The following is a 24,073-nucleotide window of genomic DNA, read 5'->3' on the forward strand; positions in this document are numbered from 1 at the left end:
GGGTATGCAGGGCATGGCGGCCTTTTGCGGCGCTTGGATGACCCTTAGTTCGCATTAAACACCCCCACCCTCCTTCGGTGTGGGGCTCATGTTGGCTATGCCCCAGCCCCTGAAGCATTCAAGCTGATTTCTTGCAGCAGCTGGGCACTGTAACAGCTCCAGAGCTGCTCTGTACGGCAAGTAAAAGGGTGTGGGCCCTGCAGCACTACCTGTAGTTTGCATTGTGCATTGGAAGGCACTTAAGAATAGAGAAGAGGAAACAGACAGCAAACTAGGCTGGAGAGAGACCTGAGACAAAGAGATCTGAATTATACGAGAGCCGACCAGGGGAAACACAAATTATGCAGTCAAGTTTCCCACATTTGGGGAAATCGCAGGAGCAGCACACCCAGAGTGCAATGGGTGAGCCTTGCCCTGGGAGAAGCACCTACGTGATCATAGTATCTCACCTGGCAGGTAAGTAGGAGTTGGGCTAGAGCTGGGGAGGGTTGCTGCTCGGGTACCCCCCTGTCAAGTGAAGGAGATCCAACTGAGGCAGCACAAGGGAATTCTCGAAAGAAGAACAAGGCTAGAGGAAGATCTGAGACAAAGAAATCTGACTTTTACCTGAGCTGACCAGAGGAAAACACAAACACAGTCCCCCACTACCACAAATAATGCTGTCGAGTTTCACACATTTGGGGAAATCACAGGGGTCAGCATACCCAGAATGCAATGAATGAACCTCACACTGGGAGAATAATCTTCATGACCATGGTATCTCCTATGCAAAATAAGTATGATTTGGGATAGGGCTGGGGAGGGCCGCTGCTCAGGCACATCTCTGTCAAGTAAAGGAGATTCAACTGAGGCAGCATAAGGGAACTCTCATCTGGGGACAACAACTGCAGGGAGAACACATATTTTCAGATGAACATGGGAGGGCAGAAGGCTGCCTAATACTGAAGCACCCCCAAACAACAAACCAAATGCAACAACTAGTTCAAGCATTCCTGGGGGAAGGCCTGCAGCAGATGGATTTGCATATGGTGATGTCATCCAAGCAGTGGGTCAAAGTTGGCTTCAACCCTCGTCTGCATATGAAAAGAGAAAAGGGGCGTGCAGGGCATGGCGGCCTTTTGCGGCGCTTGGATGACCCCTAGTTCGCATTAAACACCTCCACCCTCCTTTGGTGTGGGGCTCATGTTGGCTATGCCCCAGCCCCTGAAGCATTCAAGCTGATTTCTTGCAGTAGCTGGGCACTGTAACAGCTCCAGAGCTGCTCTGTACGGCAAGTAAAAGGGTGTGGGCCCTGCAGCACTACCTGTAGTTTGCATTGTGCATTGGAAGGCACAAAGTAAGCAGACGGGAGAAGTAAGGATAGTGCGCAAGGCCATAGAATGGAGCGGCTTAAGAAAAGAGAAGTGGAAACAGACAGCAAACTAGGCTGGAGAGAGACCTGAGACAAAGAGATCTGAATTATACGAGAGCCGACCAGGGGAAACACAAATTATGCAGTCAAGTTTCCCACATTTGGGGAAATCGCAGGGGCAGCACATCCAGAGTGCAATGGGTGAGCCTTGCCCTGGGAGAAGCACCTTCATGATTATAGTATCTCACCTGGCAGGTAAGTAGAAGTTGGGCTAGAGCTGGGGAGGGTCGCTGCTCGGGCACCCCCCTGTCAAGTGAAGGAGATCCAACTGAGGCAGCACAAGGGAACTCTCGAAAGAAGAACAAGGCTAGAGGAAGAACTGAAACAAAGAAGTCTGACTTTTACCAGAGCTGACCAGAGGAAAGCACAAACACAGTCCCCCACTACCACAAATAATGCAGTTGAGTTTCCCACATTTGGGGAAATCACAGGGGTCAGCATACCCAGAATGCAATGAATGAACCTCACCCTGGGAGAACAATCTTCAAGACCATGGTCTCTCCTATGCAAAATAAGTATGATTTGGGATAGGGCTGGGGAGGGCCGCTGCTCAGGCACATCTCTGTCAAGTAAAGGAGATTCAACTGAGGCAGCACAAGGGAACTCTCATCTGGGGACAACAACTGCAGGGAGAACACATATTTTCAGATGAACATGGGAGGGCAGAAGGCTGCCTAATACTGAAGCACCCCCAAACAACAAACCAAATGCAACAACTAGTGCAAGCATTCCTGGGGGAAGGCCTGCAGCAGATGGATTTGCATATGGTGATGCCATCCAAGCAGTGGGTCAAAGTTGGCTTCAACCCTCGTCTGCATATGAAAAGAGAAAAGGGGCGTGCAGGGCATGGCGGCCTTTTGCGGCGCTTGGATGACCCCTAGTTCGCATTACACACCTCCACCCTCCTTCGGTGTGGGGCTCATGTTGGCTATGCCCCAGCCCCTGAAGCATTCAAGCTGATTTCTTGCAGCAGCTGGGCACTGTAACTGCTCCAGAGCTGCTCTGTAAGGCAAGTAAAAGGGTGTGGGCCCTGCAGCACTACCTGTAGTTTGCATTGTGCGTTGGAAGGCACGAAGTAAGCAGACGGGAGAAGTCAGGATAGTGCGCAAGGGCATAGAAGGGAGCGGCTCAAGAAAAGAGAAGTGGAAACAGACAGCAAACTAGGCTGGAGAGAGACCTGAGACAAAGAGATCTGAATTATACGAGAGCCGACCAAGGGAAACACAAATTATGCAGTCAAGTTTCCCACATTTGGGGAAATCACAGGGGCAGCACAACCAGAGTGCAATGGGTGAGCCTTGCCCTGGGAGAAGCACCTTCATGATCATAGTATCTCACCTGGCAGGTAAGTAGGAGTTGGGCTAGAGCTGGGGAGGGTCGCTGCTCGGGCACCCCCCTGTCAAGTGAAAGAGATCCAACTGAGGCAGCACAGGGGAACTCTCGAAAGAAGAACAAGGCTAGAGGAAGATCTGAGATAAAGAAATCTGATTTTTACCAGAGCTGACCAGAGGAAAGCACAAACACAGTCCCCCACTACCACAAATAATGCAGTCGAGTTTCCCACATTTGGGGAAATCACAGGGGTCAGCATACCCAGAATGCAATGAATGAACCTCACCCTGGGAGAACAATCTTCATGACCATGGTATCGCCTATGCAAAATAAGTATGATTTGGGATAGGGCTGGGGAGGGCCGCTGCTCAGGCACATCTCTGTCAAGTAAAGGAGATTCAACTGAGGCAGCACAAGGGAACTCTCATCTGGGGACAACAACTGCAGGGAGAACACATATTTTCAGATGAACATGGGAGAGCAGAAGGCTGCCTAATACTGAAGCACCCCCAAACAACAAACCAAATGCAACAACTAGTGCAAGCATTCCTGGGGGAAGGCCTGCAGCAGATGGATTTGCATATGGTGATGTCATGCAAACAGTGGGTCAAAGTTGGCTTCAACACTCGTCTGCATATGAAAAGAGACAAGGGGCGTGCAGGGCATGGCGGCCTTTTGCGGCGCTTGGATGACCCCTAGTTCGCATTACACACCTCCACCCTCCTTCGGTGTGGGGCTCATGTTGGCTATTCCCCAGCCCCTGAAGCATTCAAGCTGATTTCTTGCAGCAGCTGGGCACTGTAACTGCTCCAGAGACGCTCTGTAAGGCAAGTAAAAGGGTGTGGGTCCTGCAGCACTACCTGTAGTTTGCATTGTGCGTTGGAAGGCACGAAGTAAGCAGACGGGAGAAGTCAGGATAGTGCGCAAGGGCATAGAAGGGAGCGGCTCAAGAAAAGAGAAGTAGAAACAGACAGCAAACTAGGCTGGAGAGAGACCTGAGACAAAGAGATCTGAATTATACGAGAGCCGACCAGGGGAAACACAAATTATGCAGTCAAGTTTCCCACATTTGGGGAAATCGCAGAAGCAGCACACCCAGAGTGCAATGGGTGAGCCTTGCCCTGGGAGAAGCACCTTCATGATCATAGTATCTCACCTGGCAGGTAAGTAGGAGTTGGGCTAGAGCTGGGGAGGGTCGCTGCTCGAGCATCCCCCTGTCAAGTAAAGGAGATTCAACTGAGGCAGCACAAGGGAACTCTCATCTGGGGACAACAACTGCAGGGAGAACACATATTTTCAGATAAAAATCTTGGTCATGCTCTGGTTTCTCTTCAGAACGAACAAATCTTTCGCCTTTTACTAAAGATTTCCGTGGAGAGGAGCAAAACCGAGTTTTATCTCAATTTTTGCATGCCCCATCTTTTTGGGGTTTCTTTTATCGGTTTAAAGATAGAATGAGTGTGCTTTAATGTAAGCTCATTTGCATAGAAATGACAGTAAATGTTTGTTTCTTTTCAAACAGAACTTTCTTGACCACACTAATTGTTTGAAAGATCTGGGAGCACATGGAAAAGAGTACAAACCATGTTTATAGCAAGGGGAAGCCTGGTGAGAAATCTGCTTTCTTTCATTCAAATTGGGTGCTCACTTTGAGCTGAATGAGAACTGCTGGCATGGCACTCAGGCGACAGGTGGAATCTTGGTCATGCTCTGGTTTCTCTTCAGAACTAACAAATATTTCGCCTTTTATTAAAGATTTCCGTGGAGAGGAGCAAAACTGAGTTTTATCTCAATTTTTGCATGCCCCATATTATTGGGGTTTCTTTTATCAGTTTAAAGACAGAACGAGTGTGCTTTCTTGTTAGCTTTAATGTAAGTTTATTTGCATAACAATGACAGTAAATGTTTGTTTCTTTTCAAACAGAACTTTCTTGACCATGCTACTTGCTTGAAAGATCTGGGAGCACATGGAAAACAGTACAAACCATGCAGTATCACAAGAGCCTTTATTTGATCTTTCATGAAGATAGAGCAGAATTGAGGACACGTCAACAATTTCTGCCGAAGGTGGTTCATCTTTCCACATGGTGCCTTTGGCCACTGACACCTTCGTTGAGTCAAAGTCTCTGGCTGTGGTCAGAACTTTGAAAATTTATGTCACCAGAACGGTTCAGATTAGGAAAACAGAGGCTCTGTTTGTCCTGTATGCTCCCAACATGATTGGGTGTCCTGCTTCCATGCAGACCATTATGCGCTGGATCTGTGGTAAGATTCAGCATGCTCATTCCACGGCAGGATTGCCGTTACTGAATTAGGTGAAGACCCATTCTACTAGAAAGGTGGGTTCATCCTGGGCAGCTGGTCGGGGAGTCTCGGCATTGCAACTTTGCCGAGCAGCTATTTAGTAAACACTTTTGCTAAGTTTTACAAGTTTGATACCTTGGCTGATGATAACCTCAAGTTGGGTCATTCGGTGCTGCAGAGTCGTACGCACTCTCCCACCCGTTCAAGAGCTTTGGTATAACCCCATGGTTCTTAATGTGACCCCAGCATCCTCTACGGACTAAGAGAAAAGGATGCCCTTGTGTACTATCCTGACTTCTCCTCCCGTCTGCTTACTTTGTGCCTTCCAACGCACAATGCGAACTACAGGTGGTGCTGCAGGGCCCACACCCTTTTACTTGCCTTACAGAGCAGCTCTGGAGCTGTTACAGTGCCCAGCTGCTGCAAGAAATCAGCATGAATGCTTCAGGGGATGGGGCATGGCCAACATGAGCCCCACACCAAAGGAGGGTGGGGGTGTTTAATGCGAACTAGGGGTCATCCAAGCACTGCAAAAGGCCGCCATGCCCTGCATGCCCCTTTTCTCTTTTTATATGCAGATGAGGGTTCCAGCCAACTTTGGCCCACTGCTTGGATGACATCACCGTATGCAAATCCGTCTGCTGCAGACCTTCCCCCAGGAATGCTTGTACTAGTTGTTGGATATGGTTTGATATTTGATGGTGCTTCAGTATTAGGCAGCCTTCCGCCCTCCCATGTTCATCTGAAAAGATGTGGTCTCCCTGCAGTTGTTGTCCCCAGACGAGAGTTCCCTTGTGCTTCCTCAGTTGAATCTCCTTAACTTGACGGGGGAGGGGCTGCCCGAGCTGCCACCCTCCCCAGCCCTATCCCAACTCATACTTATTTTACATATTAGATCTCTTGATCATGAAGATTGTTCTCACAGGGTGAGGTTCATCCATTATATTTTAAAATAGGAAGGTACAAATTACATATTTGAATTGCATCTATGTGCTGGATTCAAATGTCCCCCCCCCCCTTCCTTTCTCAATTGTGCCCGTCAGCAGCTATTCTAAGGTTGCTGCCAATGGGTGTGACACATTAATTTCTTCTGTGGGGTACACTGGACTCCACAAGGATTCACATTGGGGTGTAGAGTAGGATCTTGATCTGAGGCACCAACCGGCTCAAAGCTTTTGACTGTTCCCAAGAAGCTCAGTGCATTCTCCTCTATAACCCCGCTTCCATGAACAGGGAGCTCAGTTTGTAGTTGGTGCCTTCAGTAGCAGGCCAATTAACAGGGGCCTGCCTCAGGCAGCCTATTCTTAGCTATTAATTTTGACAAGAAAAGAAGAACTTGTTTTATGAGAATCTACAAGGGCTGCAGCAGGCTAGGTCTAATAGACATCTTTACTGCAGCTTCATCACTCCCAGCGGCGCTATATACTCCCGTGCCCTGGTTGCTGGGTCACTGCAGCGGAGGCTCCGGTTTCATCCTAAGGTCAGTCACACACACACCACCCTTCCGGATCACGAGGCCGCTGATGAAGGGGAGCGAGGCCGTAGGGGGTGGGCCGTGTGCGCACTGCGGTGGACACTGATTACTGGGCAGCCGCTCCACTAGCCACCAGGTACAGTTAAGGAGCACAGGTCTGGGGGTTTTTCTCCTATATTAACCCAATTTTGTACTGCCCGCAGCGCATTGTGATAGGTAATAGGGCCTGATTCAGGTTGGATTGCAATCACAATAAGCGATCCAACTGCAAAAATTGCTAAGAGCATACGCATGTGCCTGCATTTTCTGCGGCACCCCGCAGAGAATGTGATCGCCTCTGCCTGTCAATCGGGGCGGGGAAGGGGGGGAGAGGTGGGTCAGCAACACTCCATTTCCAAGTCAGGGATGGAGCGGTGCGGGGGCAAGGCTTCAAAATGGGGTCTGCAACGGAGGAGACACAGAGGGCGTGGTCACAGCGGCTGTATGACATCACATTCAGCCGCTGTGATCACAAAAATGGTGGCGGCTTCCTGCGCGCACATACAGTCTGCACCAGCAGGAGCCTACACCATTTTTTATGATCACGCTGAACTGCAGTGCGACTGCAATTACAGCATGGTCAAGAAGGGAGGCGTCATGCTGGGTGGCCATGCCCTGTCACTGTGCAGGAGCCAGCACCGCTCACACACTAGTCCCCGGGTGCAGCCCCCAACCCCCGGGACACCCGGAGCAACAAAATGTAGATTCAGGCCACCAGGCCACGCCCCTACCTATGAAACCATGCCTCCTTTTTACCATTGCGCTGTTTATCTGCGCGCACTGCATTACAATCTCCCTCGCCACCTCTCTGGGTGTCACCAGTGATAGTGACACCTCTGCCATGCTTGTAGCAGCTGGTCCTAAGATCTACGCCTCAAGCCCTGAGTGTTTGCCCTTGTGACTTGTTGATCATCATAGCGAAGCAGATGCTTACAGAAAACTGCAGGGGCTTAGATTGAAAATAAAAAAAATTGATGGGTATAAGGTAGAGAGGAGCGGGTTCGGTTCTCCGAGAACCGAATTCCCCACGAACTCCACGTGGTTTACACTGGTCCGAGGCAGGCTCGGTTGTTCCCGCCTGACTCGGAAAACCTGAACAAGGGAAAATGTCATCATCCCGCTGTCAGATTCTCGTGAGATTCGGATTCCATATAAAGAGCTGCGCGTTGCTGCCATTTTTAATCGTGCATTGAAGAGAGAGCGGAGAGGACGTGGCTATGTTCTCTCAGTGGAAATCTCAATATCAGTGCTCAGTATCAGTGGTTACTTATTGCTGCTCAGTAATACTAGTAGTGTGTCTCTCCTGCTCAGTGTCAGTTCTCAGTAGTATCCTCATCAGTGCTCAGTATCACTGCTCATTGTCTTGTGCTGCATTGTGGTGCTCAGCATACTACAGTACATTACTAATAGTCCAGTGCTGCATCTTGCTGCTCAGTGTCAGTTCTAGTATCCTCATCAGTGCTCACTATCACTGCTCATTGCATTGTGGTGTTCTGTATACTACAGTAACATAGTAATATAGTATATATAGAGGAGCGGGTTCGGTTCTCCGAGAACCGAATTCCCGACGAACTCCACGTGGTTTACACTGGTCCGAGGCAGGCTCGGTTGTTCCCGCCTGACTCGGAAAACCTGAACAAGGGAAAATGTCATCATCCCGCTGTCGGATTCTCGCGAGATTCGGATTCCATATAAAGAGCTGCGCGTTGCCGCCATTTTTACTCGTGCATTGAAGAGAGAGCGGAGAGGACGTGGCTATGTTCTCTCAGTGGAAATCTCAATATCAGTGCTCAGTATCAGTGGTTACTTATTGCTGCTCAGTAATACTAGTAGTGTGTCTCTCCTGCTCAGTGTCAGTTCTCAGTAGTATCCTCATCAGTGCTCAGTATCACTGCTCATTGTCTTGTGCTGCATTGTGGTGCTCAGCATACTACAGTACATTACTAATAGTCCAGTGCTGCATCTTGCTGCTCAGTGTCAGTTCTAGTATCCTCATCAGTGCTCACTATCACTGCTCATTACATTGTGGTGTTCTGTATACTACAGTAACATAGTAATATAGTAAAATATGGTAACATAGTTTTTGAGGTTGAATAGAGGCAAATTGCCCATCGTGTTCAACATGTTTTAAGTTGTGATGATTCTACATACTTGCTGAATAATGTTTTATGACTAGTTAGCTACTATAACTCATGTTACCCCCGGATTAACCATGTTGATATTTTAAGTATTATAACCTTGGATAGCTTTTTCATTCAGAAATGTATCCATTCCTTTTTTAAATCCAATTACAGAGTCCGCCATTACCACCTTCCCTGGCAGGGAATTCCACATCCTGATTGCCCTAACAGTGAAGATCATAGTATCTCACCTGGCAGGTAAGTAGGAGTTGGGCTAGAGCTGTGGAGGATTGCTGCTCGGGCACTCCCTGTCAAGTGAAGGAGATCCAACTGAGGCAGCACAAGGGAACTCTCGAAAGAAGAACAAGGCTAGAGGAAGATCGGAGACAAAGAAATCTGACTTTTACCAGAGCTGACCAGAGGAAAGCACAAACACAGTCCCCCACTACCACAAATAATGCAGTCGAGTTTCCCACATTTGGGGAAATCACAGGGGTCAGCATACCCAGAGTGCAATGAATGAACCTCACCATGGGAGAACAATCTTCATGACCATGGTATCTCCTATGCAAAATAAGTATGATTTGGGATAGGGCTGGGGAGGGCCGCTGCTCAGGCACATCTCTGTCAAGTAAAGGAGATTCAACTGAGGCAGCACAAGGGAACTCTCATCTGGGGACAATAACTGCAGGGAGAACACATATTTTCAGATGAACATGGGAGGGCAGAAGGCTGCCTAATACTGAAGCACCCCCAAACAACAAACCAAATGCAACTACTAGTGCAAGCATTCCTGGGGGAAGGCCTGCAGCAGACGGATTTGCATATGGTGATGTCATCCAAGCAGTGGGTCAAAGTTGGCTTCAACCCTCGTCTGCATATGAAAAAAAAAAAGGGGTGTGCAGGGCATGGCGGCCTTTTGCGGCGCTTGGATGACCCCTAGTTCGCATTAAACACCTCCACCCTCCTTCGGTGTGGGGCTCATGTTGGCTATGCCCCAGCCCCTGAAGCATTCAAGCTGATTTCTTGCAGCAGCTGGGCACTGTAACAGCTCCAGAGCTGCTCTGTAAAGCAAGTAAAAGGGTGTGGGCCCTGCAGCACTACCTGTAGTTTGCATTGTGCGTTGGAAGGCACAAAGTAAACAGACGGGGAAGTCAGGATAGTGCACAAGGGCATAGAAGGGAGCGGCTCAAGAAAAGAGAAGTGGAAACAGACAGCAAACTAGGCTGGAGAGAGACCTGAGACAAAGAGATCTGAATTATACGAGAGCCGACCAGAGGAAACACAAATTATGTAATCAAGTGTCCCACATTTGGGGAAATCGTAGGAGCAGCACACCCAGAGTGCATTGGGTGAGCCTTGCCCTGGGAGAAGCACCTTCCTGATCATAGTATCTCACCTGGCAGGTAAGAGTTGGGCTAGAGCTGGGGAGGGTCGCTGTACGGGCACCCCCCTGTCAAGTGAAGGAGATCCAACTGAGGCAGCACAAGGAAACTCTCGAAAAAAGAACAAGGCTAGATGAAGATCTGAGACATAGAAATCTGACTTTTACCAGAGCTGACCAGAGGAAAGCACAAACACAGTCCCCCACTACAACAAATAATGCAGTCGAGTTTCCCACATTTGGGGAAATCACAGGGGTCAGCATACCCAGAATGCAATGAATGAACCTAACCCTGGGAGAACAATCTTCATGATAATGGTATCTCCTATGCAAAATAAGTATGATTTGGGATAGGGCTGGGGAGGGCCGCTGCTCAGGCACATCTCTGTCAAGTAAAGGAGATTCAACTGAGGCAGCACAAGGGAACTCTCATCTGGGGACAACAACTGCAGGGAGAACACATATTTTCAGATGAAAATGGGAGAGCAGAAGGCTGCCTAATACTGAAGCACCCCCAAACAACAAACCAAATGCAACAACTAGTACAAGCATTCCTGGGAAAAGGTCTGCAGAAGACGGATTTGCATACGGTGATGTCATCCAAGCAGTGGGCCAAAGTTGGCTGGAACCCTCATCTGCATATGAAAAGAGAAAAGGGGTATGCAGGGCATGGCGGCCTTTTGCGGTGCTTGGATGACCCTTAGTTTGCATTAAACACCTCCACCCTCCGTCGGTGTGGGGCTCATGTTGGCTATGCCCCAGCCCCTGAAGCATTCAAGCTGATTTCTTGCAGCAGCTGGGCACTGTAACAGCTCCAGAGCTGCTCTGTAAGGCAAGTAAAAGGGTGTGGGCCCTGCAGCACTACCTGTAGTTTGCATTGTGCATTGGAAGGCACAAAGTAAGCAGACAGGAGGAGATGTCAGGATAGTCCACAAGGGTATAGAAGGGAGGGGCTTAAGAAAAAATAAGTGGAAACAGACAGCAAACTAGGCTGGAGAGAGACCTGAGACAAAGAGATCTGAATTATACGAGAGCCGACCAGGGGAAACACAAATTATGCAGTCAAGTTTCCCACATTTGGGGAAATCGCAGGAGCAGCACACCCAGAGTGCAATGGGTGAGCCTTGCCCTGGGAGAAGCACCTACGTGATCATAGTATCTCACCTGGCAGGTAAGTAGGAGTTGGGCTAGAGCTGGGGAGGGTCGCTGCTCGGGTACCCCCCTGTCAAGTGAAGGAGATCCAACTGAGGCAGCACAAGGGAATTCTCGAAAGAAGAACAAGGCTAGAGGAAGATCTGAGACAAAGAAATCTGACTTTTACCAGAGCTGACCAGAGGAAAACACAAACACAGTCCCCCACTACCACAAATAATGCTGTCGAGTTTCACACATTTGGGGAAATCACAGGGGTCAGCATACCCAGAATGCAATGAATGAACCTCACACTGGGAGAATAATCTTCATGACCATGGTATCTCCTATGCAAAATAAGTATGATTTGGGATAGGGCTGGGGAGGGCCGCTGCTCAGGCACATCTCTGTCAAGTAAAGGAGATTCAACTGAGGCAGCATAAGGGAACTCTCATCTGGGGACAACAACTGCAGGGAGAACACATATTTTCAGATGAACATGGGAGGGCAGAAGGCTGCCTAATACTGAAGCACCCCCAAACAACAAACCAAATGCAACAACTAGTGCAAGCATTCCTTGGGGAAGGCCTGCAGCAGATGGATTTGCATATGGTGATGTCATCCAAGCAGTGGGTCAAAGTTGGCTTCAACCCTCGTCTGCATATGAAAAAGAGAAAAGGGGCGTGCAGGGCATGGCGGCCTTTTGCGGCGCTTGGATGACCCCTAGTTCGCATTAAACACCTCCTACTCCTTTGGTGTGGGGCTCATGTTGGCTATGCCCCAGCCCCTGAAGCATTCAAGCTGATTTCTTGCAGTAGCTGGGCACTGTAACAGCTCCAGAGCTGCTCTGTACGGCAAGTAAAAGGGTGTGGGCCCTGCAGCACTACCTGTAGTTTGCATTGTGCATTGGAAGGCACAAAGTAAGCAGACGGGAGAAGTAAGGATAGTGCGCAAGGCCATAGAATGGAGCGGCTTAAGAAAAGAGAAGTGGAAACAGACAGCAAACTAGGCTGGAGAGAGACCTGAGACAAAGAGATCTGAATTATACGAGAGCCGACCAGGGGAAACACAAATTATGCAGTCAAGTTTCCCACATTTGGGGAAATCGCAGGGGCAGCACATCCAGAGTGCAATGGGTGAGCCTTGCCCTGGGAGAAGCACCTTCATGATTATAGTATCTCACCTGGCAGGTAAGTAGAAGTTGGGCTAGAGCTGGGGAGGGTCGCTGCTCGGGCACCCCCCTGTCAAGTGAAGGAGAACCAACTGAGGCAGCACAAGGGAACTCTCGAAAGAAGAACAAGGCTAGAGGAAGAACTGAAACAAAGAAATCTGACTTTTAAAAGAGCTGACCAGAGGAAAGCACAAACACAGTCCCCCACTACCACAAATAATGCAGTTGAGTTTCCCACATTTGGGGAAATCACAGGGGTCAGCATACCCAGAATGCAATGAATGAACCTCACCCTGGGAGAACAATCTTCAAGACCATGGTCTCTCCTATGCAAAATAAGTATGATTTGGGATAGGGCTGGGGAGGGCCGCTGCTCAGGCACATCTCTGTCAAGTAAAGGAGATTCAACTGAGGCAGCACAAGGGAACTCTCATCTGGGGACAACAACTGCAGGGAGAACACATATTTTCAGATGAACATGGGAGGGCAGAAGGCTGCCTAATACTGAAGCACCCCCAAACAACAAACCAAATGCAACAACTAGTGCAAGCATTCCTGGGGGAAGGCCTGCAGCAGATGGATTTGCATATGGTGATGCCATCCAAGCAGTGGGTCAAAGTTGGCTTCAACCCTCGTCTGCATATGAAAAGAGAAAAGGGGCGTGCAGGGCATGGCGGCCTTTTGCGGCGCTTGGATGACCCCTAGTTCGCATTACACACCTCCACCCTCCTTCGGTGTGGGGCTCATGTTGGCTATGCCCCAGCCCCTGAAGCATTCAAGCTGATTTCTTGCAGCAGCTGGGCACTGTAACTGCTCCAGAGCTGCTCTGTAAGGCAAGTAAAAGGGTGTGGGCCCTGCAGCACTACCTGTAGTTTGCATTGTGCGTTGGAAGGCACGAAGTAAGCAGACGGGAGAAGTCAGGATAGTGCGCAAGGGCATAGAAGGGAGCGGCTCAAGAAAAGAGAAGTGGAAACAGACAGCAAACTAGGCTGGAGAGAGACCTGAGACAAAGAGATCTGAATTATACGAGAGCCGACCAGGGGAAACACAAATTATGCAGTCAAGTTTCCCACATTTGGGGAAATCGCAGAAGCAGCACACCCAGAGTGCAATGGGTGAGCCTTGCCCTGGGAGAAGCACCTTCATGATCATAGTATCTCACCTGGCAGGTAAGTAGGAGTTGGGCTAGAGCTGGGGAGGGTCGCTGCTCGAGCATCCCCCTGTCAAGTAAAGGAGATTCAACTGAGGCAGCACAAGGGAACTCTCATCTGGGGACAACAACTGCAGGGAGAACACATATTTTCAGATAAAAATCTTGGTCATGCTCTGGTTTCTCTTCAGAACGAACAAATCTTTCGCCTTTTACTAAAGATTTCCGTGGAGAGGAGCAAAACCGAGTTTTATCTCAATTTTTGCATGCCCCATCTTTTTGGGGTTTCTTTTATCGGTTTAAAGATAGAATGAGTGTGCTTTAATGTAAGCTCATTTGCATAGAAATGACAGTAAATGTTTGTTTCTTTTCAAACAGAACTTTCTTGACCATGCTACTTGCTTGAAAGATCTGGGAGCACATGGAATACAGTACAAACCATGCTTATAGCAAGGAGAAGACAGGTGAGAAATCTGCTTTCTTTCAAATTGGGCGCTCACTTTGATCTGAATGAGGACTGCTGGCACGGCACTCAGGCGACAGGTGGAATCTTGGTCATGCTCTGGTTTCTCTTCAGAACGAACAAATCTTTCGCCTTTTACTAAAGATTTCCGTGGAGAGGAGCAAAACTGAGTTTTATCTCAATTTTTGCATGCCCCATATTATTGGGGTTTCTTTTATCGGATTAAAGACAGAACGAGTGTGCTTTCTTGTTAGCTTTAATGTAAGTTTATTTGCATAACAATGACAATAAATGTCTGTTTCTTTTCAAGCAGAACTTTCTTGACCATACTAATTGCTTGAAAGATCTGGGAGCACATGAAAAAGAGTACAAACCATGCTTATAGCAAGGGGAAGCCTGGTGAGAAATCTGCTTTCTTTCTTTCAAATTGGGTGCTCACTTTGAGCTGAATGAGGACTGCTGGTATGGCACTCAGGCGACAGGTGGAATCTTGGTCATGCTCTGGTTTCTCTTCAGAACGAACAAATCTTTCGCCTTTTACTAAAGATTTCCGTGGAGAGGAGCAAAACTGAGTTTTATCTAAATTTTTGCATGCCCCGTCTTATTGGGGTTTCTTTTATCAGTTTAAAGATAGAACGAGTGTGCTTTAATGTAAGCTCATTTGCGTAGAAATGACAGTAAATGTTTGTTTCTTTTCAAACAGAACTTTCTTGACTATACTAATTGCTTGAAAGATCTGGGAGCACATGGAAAAGAGTACAAACCATGTTTATAGCAAGGGGAAGCCTGGTGAGAAATCTGCTTTCTTTCATTCAAATTGGGTGCTCACTTTGAGCTGAATGAGAACTGCTGGCATGGCACTCAGGCGACAGGTGGAATCTTGGTCATGCTCTGGTTTCTCTTCAGAACTAACAAATATTTCGCCTTTTATTAAAGATTTCCGTGGAGAGGAGCAAAACTGAGTTTTATCTCAATTTTTGCATGCCCCATATTATTGGGGTTTCTTTTATCAGTTTAAAGACAGAACGAGTGTGCTTTCTTGTTAGCTTTAATGTAAGTTTATTTGCATAACAATGACAGTAAATGTTTGTTTCTTTTCAAACAGAACTTTCTTGACCATGCTACTTGCTTGAAAGATCTGGGAGCACATGGAAAACAGTACAAACCATGCAGTATCACAAGAAGATAGAGCAGAATTGAGGACACGTCAACAATTTCTGCCGAAGGTGGTTCATCTTTCCACATGGTGCCTTTGGCCACTGACACCTTCGTTGAGTCAAAGTCTCTGGCTGTGGTCAGAACTTTGAAAATTTATGTCACCAGAACGGTTCAGATTAGGAAAACAGAGGCTCTGTTTGTCCTGTATGCTCCCAACATGATTGGGTGTCCTGCTTCCATGCAGACCATTATGCGCTGGATCTGTGGTAAGATTCAGCATGCTCATTCCACGGCAGGATTGCCGTTACTGAATTAGGTGAAGACCCATTCTACTAGAAAGGTGGGTTCATCCTGGGCAGCTGGTCGGGGAGTCTCGGCATTGCAACTTTGCCGAGCAGCTATTTAGTAAACACTTTTGCTAAGTTTTACAAGTTTGATACCTTGGCTGATGATAACCTCAAGTTGGGTCATTCGGTGCTGCAGAGTCGTACGCACTCTCCCACCCGTTCAAGAGCTTTGGTATAACCCCATGGTTCTTAATGTGACCCCAGCATCCTCTAGGTCGTATGAGAAAATAGGATTTTAATACCTACCGGTAAATCCTTTTCTCTTAGTACGTAGAGGATGCTGGGCACCCGTCCCAGTCCATACTGTGTCTGCAGTTATTACTTGTGGTTATACACATGTTGTGTTACGGTTCTGGTCAGCTTTTTGCTGCAATTGTTCATGCCGTTGGCTTGTGTTCTGTTGAATGCCACGTTCTGCGGCATGCTTAAGGTGTGAGCTGGTAAGATGCTCACCTTAGTTTAACAATAAATCCTTTCCTCGAAATGTCCGTCTCCCTGGGCACAGTTCCTATAACTGGAGTCTGGAGGAGGGGCATAGAGGGAGGAGCCAGTTCACACCCTTTGAAAGTCTTAAAGTGCCCATGTCTCTTGCGGATCCCGTCTATACCCCATGGTTCTTAATGTGACCCCAGCATCCTCTACGGACTAAGAGAAAAGGATGCCCTTGTGTACTATCCTGACTTCTCCTCCCGTCTGCTTACTTTGTGCCTTCCAACGCACAATGCGAACTACAGGTGGTGCTGCAGGGCCCACACCCTTTTACTTGCCTTACAGAGCAGCTCTGGAGCTGTTACAGTGCCCAGCTGCTGCAAGAAATCAGCATGAATGCTTCAGGGGATGGGGCATGGCCAACATGAGCCCCACACCAAAGGAGGGTGGGGGTGTTTAATGCGAACTAGGGGTCATCCAAGCACTGCAAAAGGCCGCCATGCCCTGCATGCCCCTTTTCTCTTTTTATATGCAGATGAGAGTTCCAGCCAACTTTGGCCCACTGCTTGGATGACATCACCGTATGCAAATCCGTCTGCTGCAGACCTTCCCCCAGGAATGCTTGTACTAGTTGTTGGATATGGTTTGATATTTGATGGTGCTTCAGTATTAGGCAGCCTTCCGCCCTCCCATGTTCATCTGAAAAGATGTGGTCTCCCTGCAGTTGTTGTCCCCAGACGAGAGTTCCCTTGTGCTTCCTCAGTTGAATCTCCTTAACTTGACGGGGGAGGGGCTGCCCGAGCTGCCACCCTCCCCAGCCCTATCCCAACTCATACTTATTTTACATATTAGATCTCTTGATCATGAAGATTGTTCTCACAGGGTGAGGTTCATCCATTATATTTTAAAATAGGAAGGTACAAATTACATATTTGAATTGCATCTATGTGCTGGATTCAAATGTCCCCCCCCCCCTTCCTTTCTCAATTGTGCCCGTCAGCAGCTATTCTAAGGTTGCTGCCAATGGGTGTGACACATTAATTTCTTCTGTGGGGTACACTGGACTCCACAAGGATTCACATTGGGGTGTAGAGTAGGATCTTGATCTGAGGCACCAACCTGCTCAAAGCTTTTGACTGTTCCCAAGAAGCTCAGTGCATTCTCCTCTATAACCCCGCTTCCATGAACAGGGAGCTCAGTTTGTAGTTGGTGCCTTCAGTAGCAGGCCAATTAACAGGGGCCTGCCTCAGGCAGCCTATTCTTAGCTATTAATTTTGACAAGAAAAGAAGAACTTGTTTTATGAGAATCTACAAGGGCTGCAGCAGGCTAGGTCTAATAGACATCTTTACTGCAGCTTCATCACTCCCAGCGGCGCTGTATACTCCCGTGCCCTGGTTGCTGGGTCACTGCAGCGGAGGCTCCGGTTTCATCCTAAGGTCAGTCACACACACACCACCCTTCCGGATCACGAGGCCGCTGATGAAGGGGAGCGAGGCCGTAGGGGGTGGGCCGTGTGCGCACTGCGGTGGACACTGATTACTGGGCAGCCGCTCCACTAGCCACCAGGTACAGTTAAGGAGCACAGGTCTGGGGTTTTTTCTCCTATATTAACCCAATTTTGTACTGCCCGCAGCGCATTGTGATAGGTAATAGGGCCTGATTCAGGTTGGATTGCAATCACAATAAGCGATCCAACTGCAAAAATTGCTAAGAGCATACGCATGTGCCTGCATTTTCTGCGGCACCCCGCAGAGAATGTGATCGCCTCTGCCTGTCAATCGGGGCGGGGAAGGGGGGGAGAGGTGGGTCAGCAACACTCCATTTCCAAGTCAGGGATGGAGCGGTGCGGGGGCAAGGCTTCAAAATGGGGTCTGCAACGGAGGAGACACAGGGGGCGTGGTCACAGCGGCTGTATGACATCACATTCAGCCGCTGTGATCACAAAAATGGTGGCGGCTTCCTGCGCGCACATACAGTCTGCACCAGCAGGAGCCTACACCATTTTTTATGATCACGCTGAACTGCAGTGCGACTGCAATTACAGCATGGTCAAGAAGGGAGGCGTCATGCTGGGTGGCCATGCCCTGTCACTGTGCAGGAGCCAGCACCGCTCACACACTAGTCCCCGGGTGCAGCCCCCAACCCCCGGGACACCCGGAGCAACAAAATGTAGATTCAGGCCACCAGGCCACGCCCCTACCTATGAAACCATGCCTCCTTTTTACCATTGCGCTGCTTATCTGCGCGCACTGCATTACAATCTCCCTCGCCACCTCTCTGGGTGTCACCAGTGATAGTGACACCTCTGCCATGCTTGTAGCAGCTGGTCCTAAGATCTACGCCTCAAACCCTGAGTGTTTGCCCTTGTGACTTGTTGATCATCATAGCGAAGCAGATGCTTACAGAAAACTGCAGGGGCTTAGATTGAAAATAAAAAAATTGATGGGTATAAGGTAGAGAGGAGCGGGTTCGGTTCTCCGAGAACCGAATTCCCCACGAACTCCACGTGGTTTACACTGGTCCGAGGCTGGCTCGGTTGTTCCCGCCTGACTCGGAAAACCTGAACAAGGGAAAATGTCATCATCCCGCTGTCGGATTCTCGCGAGATTCGGATTCCATATAAAGAGCTGCGCGTTGCTGCCATTTTTACTCGTGCATTGAAGAGAGAGCGGAGAGGACGTGGCTATGTTCTCTCAGTGGAAATCTCAATATCAGTGCTCAGTATCAGTGGTTACTTATTGCTGCTCAGTAATACTAGTAGTGTGTCTCTCCTGCTCAGTGTCAGTTCTCAGTAGTATCCTCATCAGTGCTCAGTATCACTGCTCATTGTCTTGTGCTGCATTGTGGTGCTCAGCATACTACAGTACATTACTAATAGTCCAGTGCTGCATCTTGCTGCTCAGTGTCAGTTCTAGTATCCTCATCAGTGCTCACTATCACTGCTCATTGCATTGTGGTGTTCTGTATACTACAGTAACATAGTAATATAGTATATATAGAGGAGCGGGTTCGGTTCTCCGAGAACCGAATTCCCGACGAACTCCACGTGGTTTACACTGGTCCGAGGCAGGCTCGGTTGTTCCCGCCTGACTCGGAAAACCTGAACAAGGGAAAATGTCATCATCCCGCTGTCGGATTCTCGCGAGATTCGGATTCCATATAAAGAGCTGCGCGTTGCCGCCATTTTTACTCGTGCATTGAAGAGAGAGCGGAGAGGACGTGGCTATGTTCTCTCAGTGGAAATCTCAATATCAGTGCTCAGTATCAGTGGTTACTTATTGCTGCTCAGTAATACTAGTAGTGTGTCTCTCCTGCTCAGTGTCAGTTCTCAGTAGTATCCTCATCAGTGCTCAGTATCACTGCTCATTGTCTTGTGCTGCATTGTGGTGCTCAGCATACTACAGTACATTACTAATAGTCCAGTGCTGCATCTTGCTGCTCAGTGTCAGTTCTAGTATCCTCATCAGTGCTCACTATCACTGCTCATTACATTGTGGTGTTCTGTATACTACAGTAACATAGTAATATAGTAACATATGGCAACATAGTTTTTGAGGTTGAATAGAGGCAAATTGCCCATCGTGTTCAACCTGTTTTAAGTTGTGATGATTCTACATACTTGCTGAATAATGTTTTATGACTAGTTAGCTACTATAACTCATGTTACCCCCGGATTAACCATGTTGATATTTTAAGTATTATAACCTTGGATAGCTTTTTCATTCAGAAATGTATCCATTCCTTTTTTAAATCCAATTACAGAGTCCGCCATTACCACCTTCCCTGGCAGGGAATTCCACATCCTGATTGCCCTAACAGTGAAGATCATAGTATCTCACCTGGCAGGTAAGTAGGAGTTGGGCTAGAGCTGTGGAGGATTGCTGCTCGGGCACTCCCTGTCAAGTGAAGGAGATCCAACTGAGGCAGCACAAGGGAACTCTCGAAAGAAGAACAAGGCTAGAGGAAGATCGGAGACAAAGAAATCTGACTTTTACCAGAGCTGACCAGAGGAAAGCACAAACACAGTCCCCCACTACCACAAATAATGCAGTCGAGTTTCCCACATTTGGGGAAATCACAGGGGTCAGCATACCCAGAGTGCAATGAATGAACCTCACCATGGGAGAACAATCTTCATGACCATGGTATCTCCTATGCAAAATAAGTATGATTTGGGATAGGGCTGGGGAGGGCCGCTGCTCAGGCACATCTCTGTCAAGTAAAGGAGATTCAACTGAGGCAGCACAAGGGAACTCTCATCTGGGGACAATAACTGCAGGGAGAACACATATTTTCAGATGAACATGGGAGGGCAGAAGGCTGCCTAATACTGAAGCACCCCCAAACAACAAACCAAATGCAACTACTAGTGCAAGCATTCCTGGGGGAAGGCCTGCAGCAGACGGATTTGCATATGGTGATGTCATCCAAGCAGTGGGTCAAAGTTGGCTTCAACCCTCGTCTGCATATGAAAATAAAAAAGGGGTGTGCAGGGCATGGCGGCCTTTTGCGGCGCTTGGATGACCCCTAGTTCGCATTAAACACCTCCACCCTCCTTCGGTGTGGGGCTCATGTTGGCTATGCCCCAGCCCCTGAAGCATTCAAGCTGATTTCTTGCAGCAGCTGGGCACTGTAACAGCTCCAGAGCTGCTCTGTAAAGCAAGTAAAAGGGTGTGGGCCCTGCAGCACTACCTGTAGTTTGCATTGTGCGTTGGAAGGCACAAAGTAAGCAGACGGGGAAGTCAGGATAGTGCACAAGGGCATAGAAGGGAGCGGCTCAAGAAAAGAGAAGTGGAAACAGACAGCAAACTAGGCTGGAGAGAGACCTGAGACAAAGAGATCTGAATTATACGAGAGCCGACCAGAGGAAACACAAATTATGTAATCAAGTGTCCCACATTTGGGGAAATCGTAGGAGCAGCACACCCAGAGTGCATTGGGTGAGCCTTGCCCTGGGAGAAGCACCTTCCTGATCATAGTATCTCACCTGGCAGGTAAGAGTTGGGCTAGAGCTGGGGAGGGTCGCTGTACGGGCACCCCCCTGTCAAGTGAAGGAGATCCAACTGAGGCAGCACAAGGAAACTCTCGAAAAAAGAACAAGGCTAGATGAAGATCTGAGACATAGAAATCTGACTTTTACCAGAGCTGACCAGAGGAAAGCACAAACACAGTCCCCCACTACAACAAATAATGCAGTCGAGTTTCCCACATTTGGGGAAATCACAGGGGTCAGCATACCCAGAATGCAATGAATGAACCTCACCCTGGGAGAACAATCTTCATGATAATGGTATCTCCTATGCAAAATAAGTATGATTTGGGATAGGGCTGGGGAGGGCCGCTGCTCAGGCACATCTCTGTCAAGTAAAGGAGATTCAACTGAGGCAGCACAAGGGAACTCTCATCTGGGGACAACAACTGCAGGGAGAACACATATTTTCAGATGAAAATGGGAGAGCAGAAGGCTGCCTAATACTGAAGCACCCCCAAACAACAAACCAAATGCAACAACTAGTACAAGCATTCCTGGGAAAAGGTCTGCAGAAGACGGATTTGCATACGGTGATGTCATCCAAGCAGTGGGCCAAAGTTGGCTGGAACCCTCATCTGCCTATGAAAAGAGAAAAGGGGTATGCAGGGCATGGCGGCCTTTTGCGGTGCTTGGATGACCCTTAGTTTGCATTAAACACCTCCACCCTCCGTCGGTGTGGGGCTCATGTTGGCTATGCCCCAGCCCCTGAAGCATTCAAGCTGATTTCTTGCAGCAGCTGGGCACTGTAACAGCTCCAGAGCTGCTCTGTAAGGCAAGTAAAAGGGTGTGGGCCCTGCAGCACTACCTGTAGTTTGCATTGTGCATTGGAAGGCACAAAGTAAGCAGACAGGAGGAGATGTCAGGATAGTCCACAAGGGTATAGAAGGGAGGGGCTTAAGAAAAAAGAAGTGGAAACAGACAGCAAACTAGGCTGGAGAGAGACCTGAGACAAAGAGATCTGAATTATATGAGAGCCGACCAGGGGAAACACAAATTATGCAGTCAAGTTTCCCACATTTGGGGAAATCGCAGGGGCAGCACACCCAGAGTGCATTGGGTGAGCCTTGCCCTGGGAGAAGCACTTACATGATCATAGTATCTCACCTGGCAGGTAAGTAGGAGTTGGGCTAGAGCTGGGGAGGGTCGCTGCTCGGGCACCCCCCTGTCAAGTGAAGGAGATCCAACTGAGGCAGCACAAGGGAACTCTCGAAAGAAGAACAAGGCTAGAGGAAGATCTGAGACAAAGAAATCTGACTTTTACCAGAGCTGACCAGAGGAAAGCACAAACACAGTCCCCCACTACCACAAATAATGCAGTTGAGTTTCCCACATCTGGGGAAATCACAGGGGTCAGCATACCCAGAATGCAATGAATGAACCTAACCCTGGGAGAACAATCTTCATGACCATGGTATCTCCTATGCAAAATAAGTATGATTTGGGATAGGGCTGGGGAGGGCCGCTGCTCAGGCACATCTCTGTCAAGTAAAGGAGATTCAACTGAGGCAGCACAAGGGAACTCTCATCTGGGGACAACAACTGCAGGGAGAACACATATTTTCAGATGAACATGGGAGGGCAGAAGGCTGCCTAATACTGAAGCACCCCCAAACAACAAACCAAATGCAACAACTAGTAAAAGCATTCCTGGGAGAAGGTCTGCAGAAGACGGATTTGCATACGGTGATGTCATCCAAGCAGTGGGCCAAAGTTGGCTGGAACCCTCATCTGCATATGAAAAGAGAATAAGGGTTATGCAGGGAATGGCGGCCTTTTGCGGCGCTTGGATGACCCCTAGTTCTCATTAAACACCTCCATTCTCCTTCGGTGTGGGGCTCATGTTGGCTATGCCCCAGCCCCTGAAGTATTCAAGCTGATTTCTTGCAGCAGCTGGGCACTGTAACAGCTCCAGAGCTGCTCTGTAAGGCAAGTAAAAGGGTGTGGGCCCTGCAGCACTACCTGTAGTTCGCATTGTGCGTTGGAAGGCACAAAGTAAGCAGACGGGAGAAGTCAGGATAGTGCGCAAGGGCATAGAAGGGAGCGGCTCAAGAAAAGAGAAGTGGAAACAGGCAGCAAACTAGGCTGGAGAGAGACCTGAGACAAAGAGATCTAAATTATACGAGAGCCGACCAGGGGAAACACAAATTATGCAGTCAAGTGTCCCACATTTGGGGAAATCGCAGGAGCAGCACACCCAGAGTGCAATGGGTGAGCCTTGCCCTGGGAGAAGCACCTTCATGATCATAGTATCTCACCTGGCAGGTAAGTAGGAGTTGGGCTAGAGCTGGGGAGGGTTGCTGCTCGGGTACCCCCCTGTCAAGTGAAGGAGATCCAACTGAGGCAGCACAAGGGAACTCTCGAAAGAAGAACAAGGCTAGAGGAAAATCTGAGACAAAGAAATCTGACTTTTACCAGAGCTGACCAGAGGAAAGCACAAACACAGTCCCCCACTACCACAAATAATGCAGTCGAGTTTCCCACATTTGGGGAAATCACAGGGGTCAGCATACCCAAAATGCAATGAATGAACCTCACCCTCGGAGAACAATCTTCATGACCATGGTATCTCCTATGCAAAATAAGTATGATTTGGGATAGGGCTGGGGAGGGCCGCTGCTCAGGCACATCTCTGTCAAGTAAAGGAGATTCAACTGAGGCAGCACAAGGGAACTCCCATCTGGGGACAACAACTGCAGGGAGAACACATATTTTCAGATGAACATGGGAGGGCAGAAGGCTGCCTAATACTGAAGCACCCCCAAACAACAAACCAAATGCAACAACTAGTACAAGCATTCCTGGGGGAAGTTCTGCAGAAGACGGATTTGCATACGGTGATGTCATCCAAGCAGTGGGCCAAAGTTGGCTGGAACCCTCATCTGCATATGAAAAGAGAAAAGGGGTATGCAGGGCATGGCGGCCTTTTGCGGCGCTTGGATGACCCTTAGTTCGCATTAAACACCCCCACCCTCCTTCGGTGTGGGGCTCATGTTGGCTATGCCCCAGCCCCTGAAGCATTCAAGCTGATTTCTTGCAGCAGCTGGGCACTGTAACAGCTCCAGAGCTGCTCTGTACGGCAAGTAAAAGGGTGTGGGCCCTGCAGCACTACCTGTAGTTTGCATTGTGC

General features: G+C 48.6%; 26 non-coding genes and 2 pseudogenes across 26 annotated transcripts; 6 read left to right on the forward strand and 22 right to left on the reverse strand.

The window, feature by feature from the left end:
- Positions 1–301: 301 nt before the first annotated feature.
- Positions 302–464, reverse strand: LOC134998375 (U1 spliceosomal RNA). Its single transcript, XR_010200656.1, has one exon. It is a non-coding gene; the product is annotated as a U1 spliceosomal RNA (small nuclear RNA).
- Positions 465–616: 152 nt separating this feature from the next.
- On the reverse strand, positions 617–780 carry LOC134999089 (U1 spliceosomal RNA). Its single transcript, XR_010201252.1, has one exon. It is a non-coding gene; the product is annotated as a U1 spliceosomal RNA (small nuclear RNA).
- Positions 781–1,451: 671 nt separating this feature from the next.
- On the reverse strand, positions 1,452–1,614 carry LOC134998482 (U1 spliceosomal RNA). The gene has a single exon (XR_010200715.1). It is a non-coding gene; the product is annotated as a U1 spliceosomal RNA (small nuclear RNA).
- A 152-nt stretch (positions 1,615–1,766) lies between these two features.
- Positions 1,767–1,930, reverse strand: LOC134998797 (U1 spliceosomal RNA). Its single transcript, XR_010200965.1, has one exon. It is a non-coding gene; the product is annotated as a U1 spliceosomal RNA (small nuclear RNA).
- A 671-nt stretch (positions 1,931–2,601) lies between these two features.
- On the reverse strand, positions 2,602–2,764 carry LOC134998501 (U1 spliceosomal RNA). Its single transcript, XR_010200733.1, has one exon. It is a non-coding gene; the product is annotated as a U1 spliceosomal RNA (small nuclear RNA).
- Positions 2,765–2,916: 152 nt separating this feature from the next.
- On the reverse strand, positions 2,917–3,080 carry LOC134998893 (U1 spliceosomal RNA). The gene has a single exon (XR_010201057.1). It is a non-coding gene; the product is annotated as a U1 spliceosomal RNA (small nuclear RNA).
- Positions 3,081–3,751: 671 nt separating this feature from the next.
- Positions 3,752–3,914, reverse strand: LOC134998342 (U1 spliceosomal RNA). Its single transcript, XR_010200626.1, has one exon. It is a non-coding gene; the product is annotated as a U1 spliceosomal RNA (small nuclear RNA).
- A 144-nt stretch (positions 3,915–4,058) lies between these two features.
- Positions 4,059–4,174, forward strand: LOC134998661 (U5 spliceosomal RNA). The gene has a single exon (XR_010200831.1). It is a non-coding gene; the product is annotated as a U5 spliceosomal RNA (small nuclear RNA).
- A 274-nt stretch (positions 4,175–4,448) lies between these two features.
- On the forward strand, positions 4,449–4,564 carry LOC134998727 (U5 spliceosomal RNA). The gene has a single exon (XR_010200898.1). It is a non-coding gene; the product is annotated as a U5 spliceosomal RNA (small nuclear RNA).
- A 4,533-nt stretch (positions 4,565–9,097) lies between these two features.
- On the reverse strand, positions 9,098–9,261 carry LOC134998867 (U1 spliceosomal RNA). Its single transcript, XR_010201032.1, has one exon. It is a non-coding gene; the product is annotated as a U1 spliceosomal RNA (small nuclear RNA).
- A 670-nt stretch (positions 9,262–9,931) lies between these two features.
- Positions 9,932–10,094, reverse strand: LOC134998617 (U1 spliceosomal RNA). The gene has a single exon (XR_010200798.1). It is a non-coding gene; the product is annotated as a U1 spliceosomal RNA (small nuclear RNA).
- Positions 10,095–10,242: 148 nt separating this feature from the next.
- LOC134998932 (U1 spliceosomal RNA) lies at positions 10,243–10,406 on the reverse strand. The gene has a single exon (XR_010201094.1). It is a non-coding gene; the product is annotated as a U1 spliceosomal RNA (small nuclear RNA).
- Positions 10,407–11,080: 674 nt separating this feature from the next.
- On the reverse strand, positions 11,081–11,243 carry LOC134998376 (U1 spliceosomal RNA). The gene has a single exon (XR_010200657.1). It is a non-coding gene; the product is annotated as a U1 spliceosomal RNA (small nuclear RNA).
- A 152-nt stretch (positions 11,244–11,395) lies between these two features.
- LOC134999090 (U1 spliceosomal RNA) lies at positions 11,396–11,559 on the reverse strand. The gene has a single exon (XR_010201253.1). It is a non-coding gene; the product is annotated as a U1 spliceosomal RNA (small nuclear RNA).
- A 671-nt stretch (positions 11,560–12,230) lies between these two features.
- Positions 12,231–12,393, reverse strand: LOC134998483 (U1 spliceosomal RNA). Its single transcript, XR_010200716.1, has one exon. It is a non-coding gene; the product is annotated as a U1 spliceosomal RNA (small nuclear RNA).
- A 152-nt stretch (positions 12,394–12,545) lies between these two features.
- Positions 12,546–12,709, reverse strand: LOC134998799 (U1 spliceosomal RNA). Its single transcript, XR_010200968.1, has one exon. It is a non-coding gene; the product is annotated as a U1 spliceosomal RNA (small nuclear RNA).
- A 671-nt stretch (positions 12,710–13,380) lies between these two features.
- Positions 13,381–13,543, reverse strand: LOC134998343 (U1 spliceosomal RNA). Its single transcript, XR_010200627.1, has one exon. It is a non-coding gene; the product is annotated as a U1 spliceosomal RNA (small nuclear RNA).
- A 144-nt stretch (positions 13,544–13,687) lies between these two features.
- On the forward strand, positions 13,688–13,803 carry LOC134998662 (U5 spliceosomal RNA). The gene has a single exon (XR_010200832.1). It is a non-coding gene; the product is annotated as a U5 spliceosomal RNA (small nuclear RNA).
- Positions 13,804–14,073: 270 nt separating this feature from the next.
- LOC134998646 (U5 spliceosomal RNA) lies at positions 14,074–14,189 on the forward strand. The gene has a single exon (XR_010200816.1). It is a non-coding gene; the product is annotated as a U5 spliceosomal RNA (small nuclear RNA).
- Positions 14,190–14,475: 286 nt separating this feature from the next.
- LOC134998685 (U5 spliceosomal RNA) lies at positions 14,476–14,591 on the forward strand. Its single transcript, XR_010200855.1, has one exon. It is a non-coding gene; the product is annotated as a U5 spliceosomal RNA (small nuclear RNA).
- A 274-nt stretch (positions 14,592–14,865) lies between these two features.
- LOC134998728 (U5 spliceosomal RNA) lies at positions 14,866–14,981 on the forward strand. The gene has a single exon (XR_010200899.1). It is a non-coding gene; the product is annotated as a U5 spliceosomal RNA (small nuclear RNA).
- A 4,938-nt stretch (positions 14,982–19,919) lies between these two features.
- On the reverse strand, positions 19,920–20,083 carry LOC134998868 (U1 spliceosomal RNA). Its single transcript, XR_010201033.1, has one exon. It is a non-coding gene; the product is annotated as a U1 spliceosomal RNA (small nuclear RNA).
- A 670-nt stretch (positions 20,084–20,753) lies between these two features.
- Positions 20,754–20,916, reverse strand: LOC134998618 (U1 spliceosomal RNA). Its single transcript, XR_010200799.1, has one exon. It is a non-coding gene; the product is annotated as a U1 spliceosomal RNA (small nuclear RNA).
- Positions 20,917–21,064: 148 nt separating this feature from the next.
- Positions 21,065–21,228, reverse strand: LOC134998875 (U1 spliceosomal RNA). The gene has a single exon (XR_010201039.1). It is a non-coding gene; the product is annotated as a U1 spliceosomal RNA (small nuclear RNA).
- Positions 21,229–21,923: 695 nt separating this feature from the next.
- On the reverse strand, positions 21,924–22,065 carry LOC134998543 (U1 spliceosomal RNA; annotated as a pseudogene).
- Positions 22,066–22,217: 152 nt separating this feature from the next.
- On the reverse strand, positions 22,218–22,381 carry LOC134998872 (U1 spliceosomal RNA). Its single transcript, XR_010201037.1, has one exon. It is a non-coding gene; the product is annotated as a U1 spliceosomal RNA (small nuclear RNA).
- A 693-nt stretch (positions 22,382–23,074) lies between these two features.
- LOC134998394 (U1 spliceosomal RNA) lies at positions 23,075–23,216 on the reverse strand (annotated as a pseudogene).
- A 152-nt stretch (positions 23,217–23,368) lies between these two features.
- On the reverse strand, positions 23,369–23,532 carry LOC134998784 (U1 spliceosomal RNA). Its single transcript, XR_010200953.1, has one exon. It is a non-coding gene; the product is annotated as a U1 spliceosomal RNA (small nuclear RNA).
- Between the last annotated feature and the right edge of the window lie 541 nt (positions 23,533–24,073).

This window comes from Pseudophryne corroboree, unplaced genomic scaffold (genome assembly GCF_028390025.1).
Source record: "Pseudophryne corroboree isolate aPseCor3 unplaced genomic scaffold, aPseCor3.hap2 scaffold_149, whole genome shotgun sequence".
In the NCBI taxonomy this organism is placed as follows: domain Eukaryota; kingdom Metazoa; phylum Chordata; class Amphibia; order Anura; family Myobatrachidae; genus Pseudophryne; species Pseudophryne corroboree.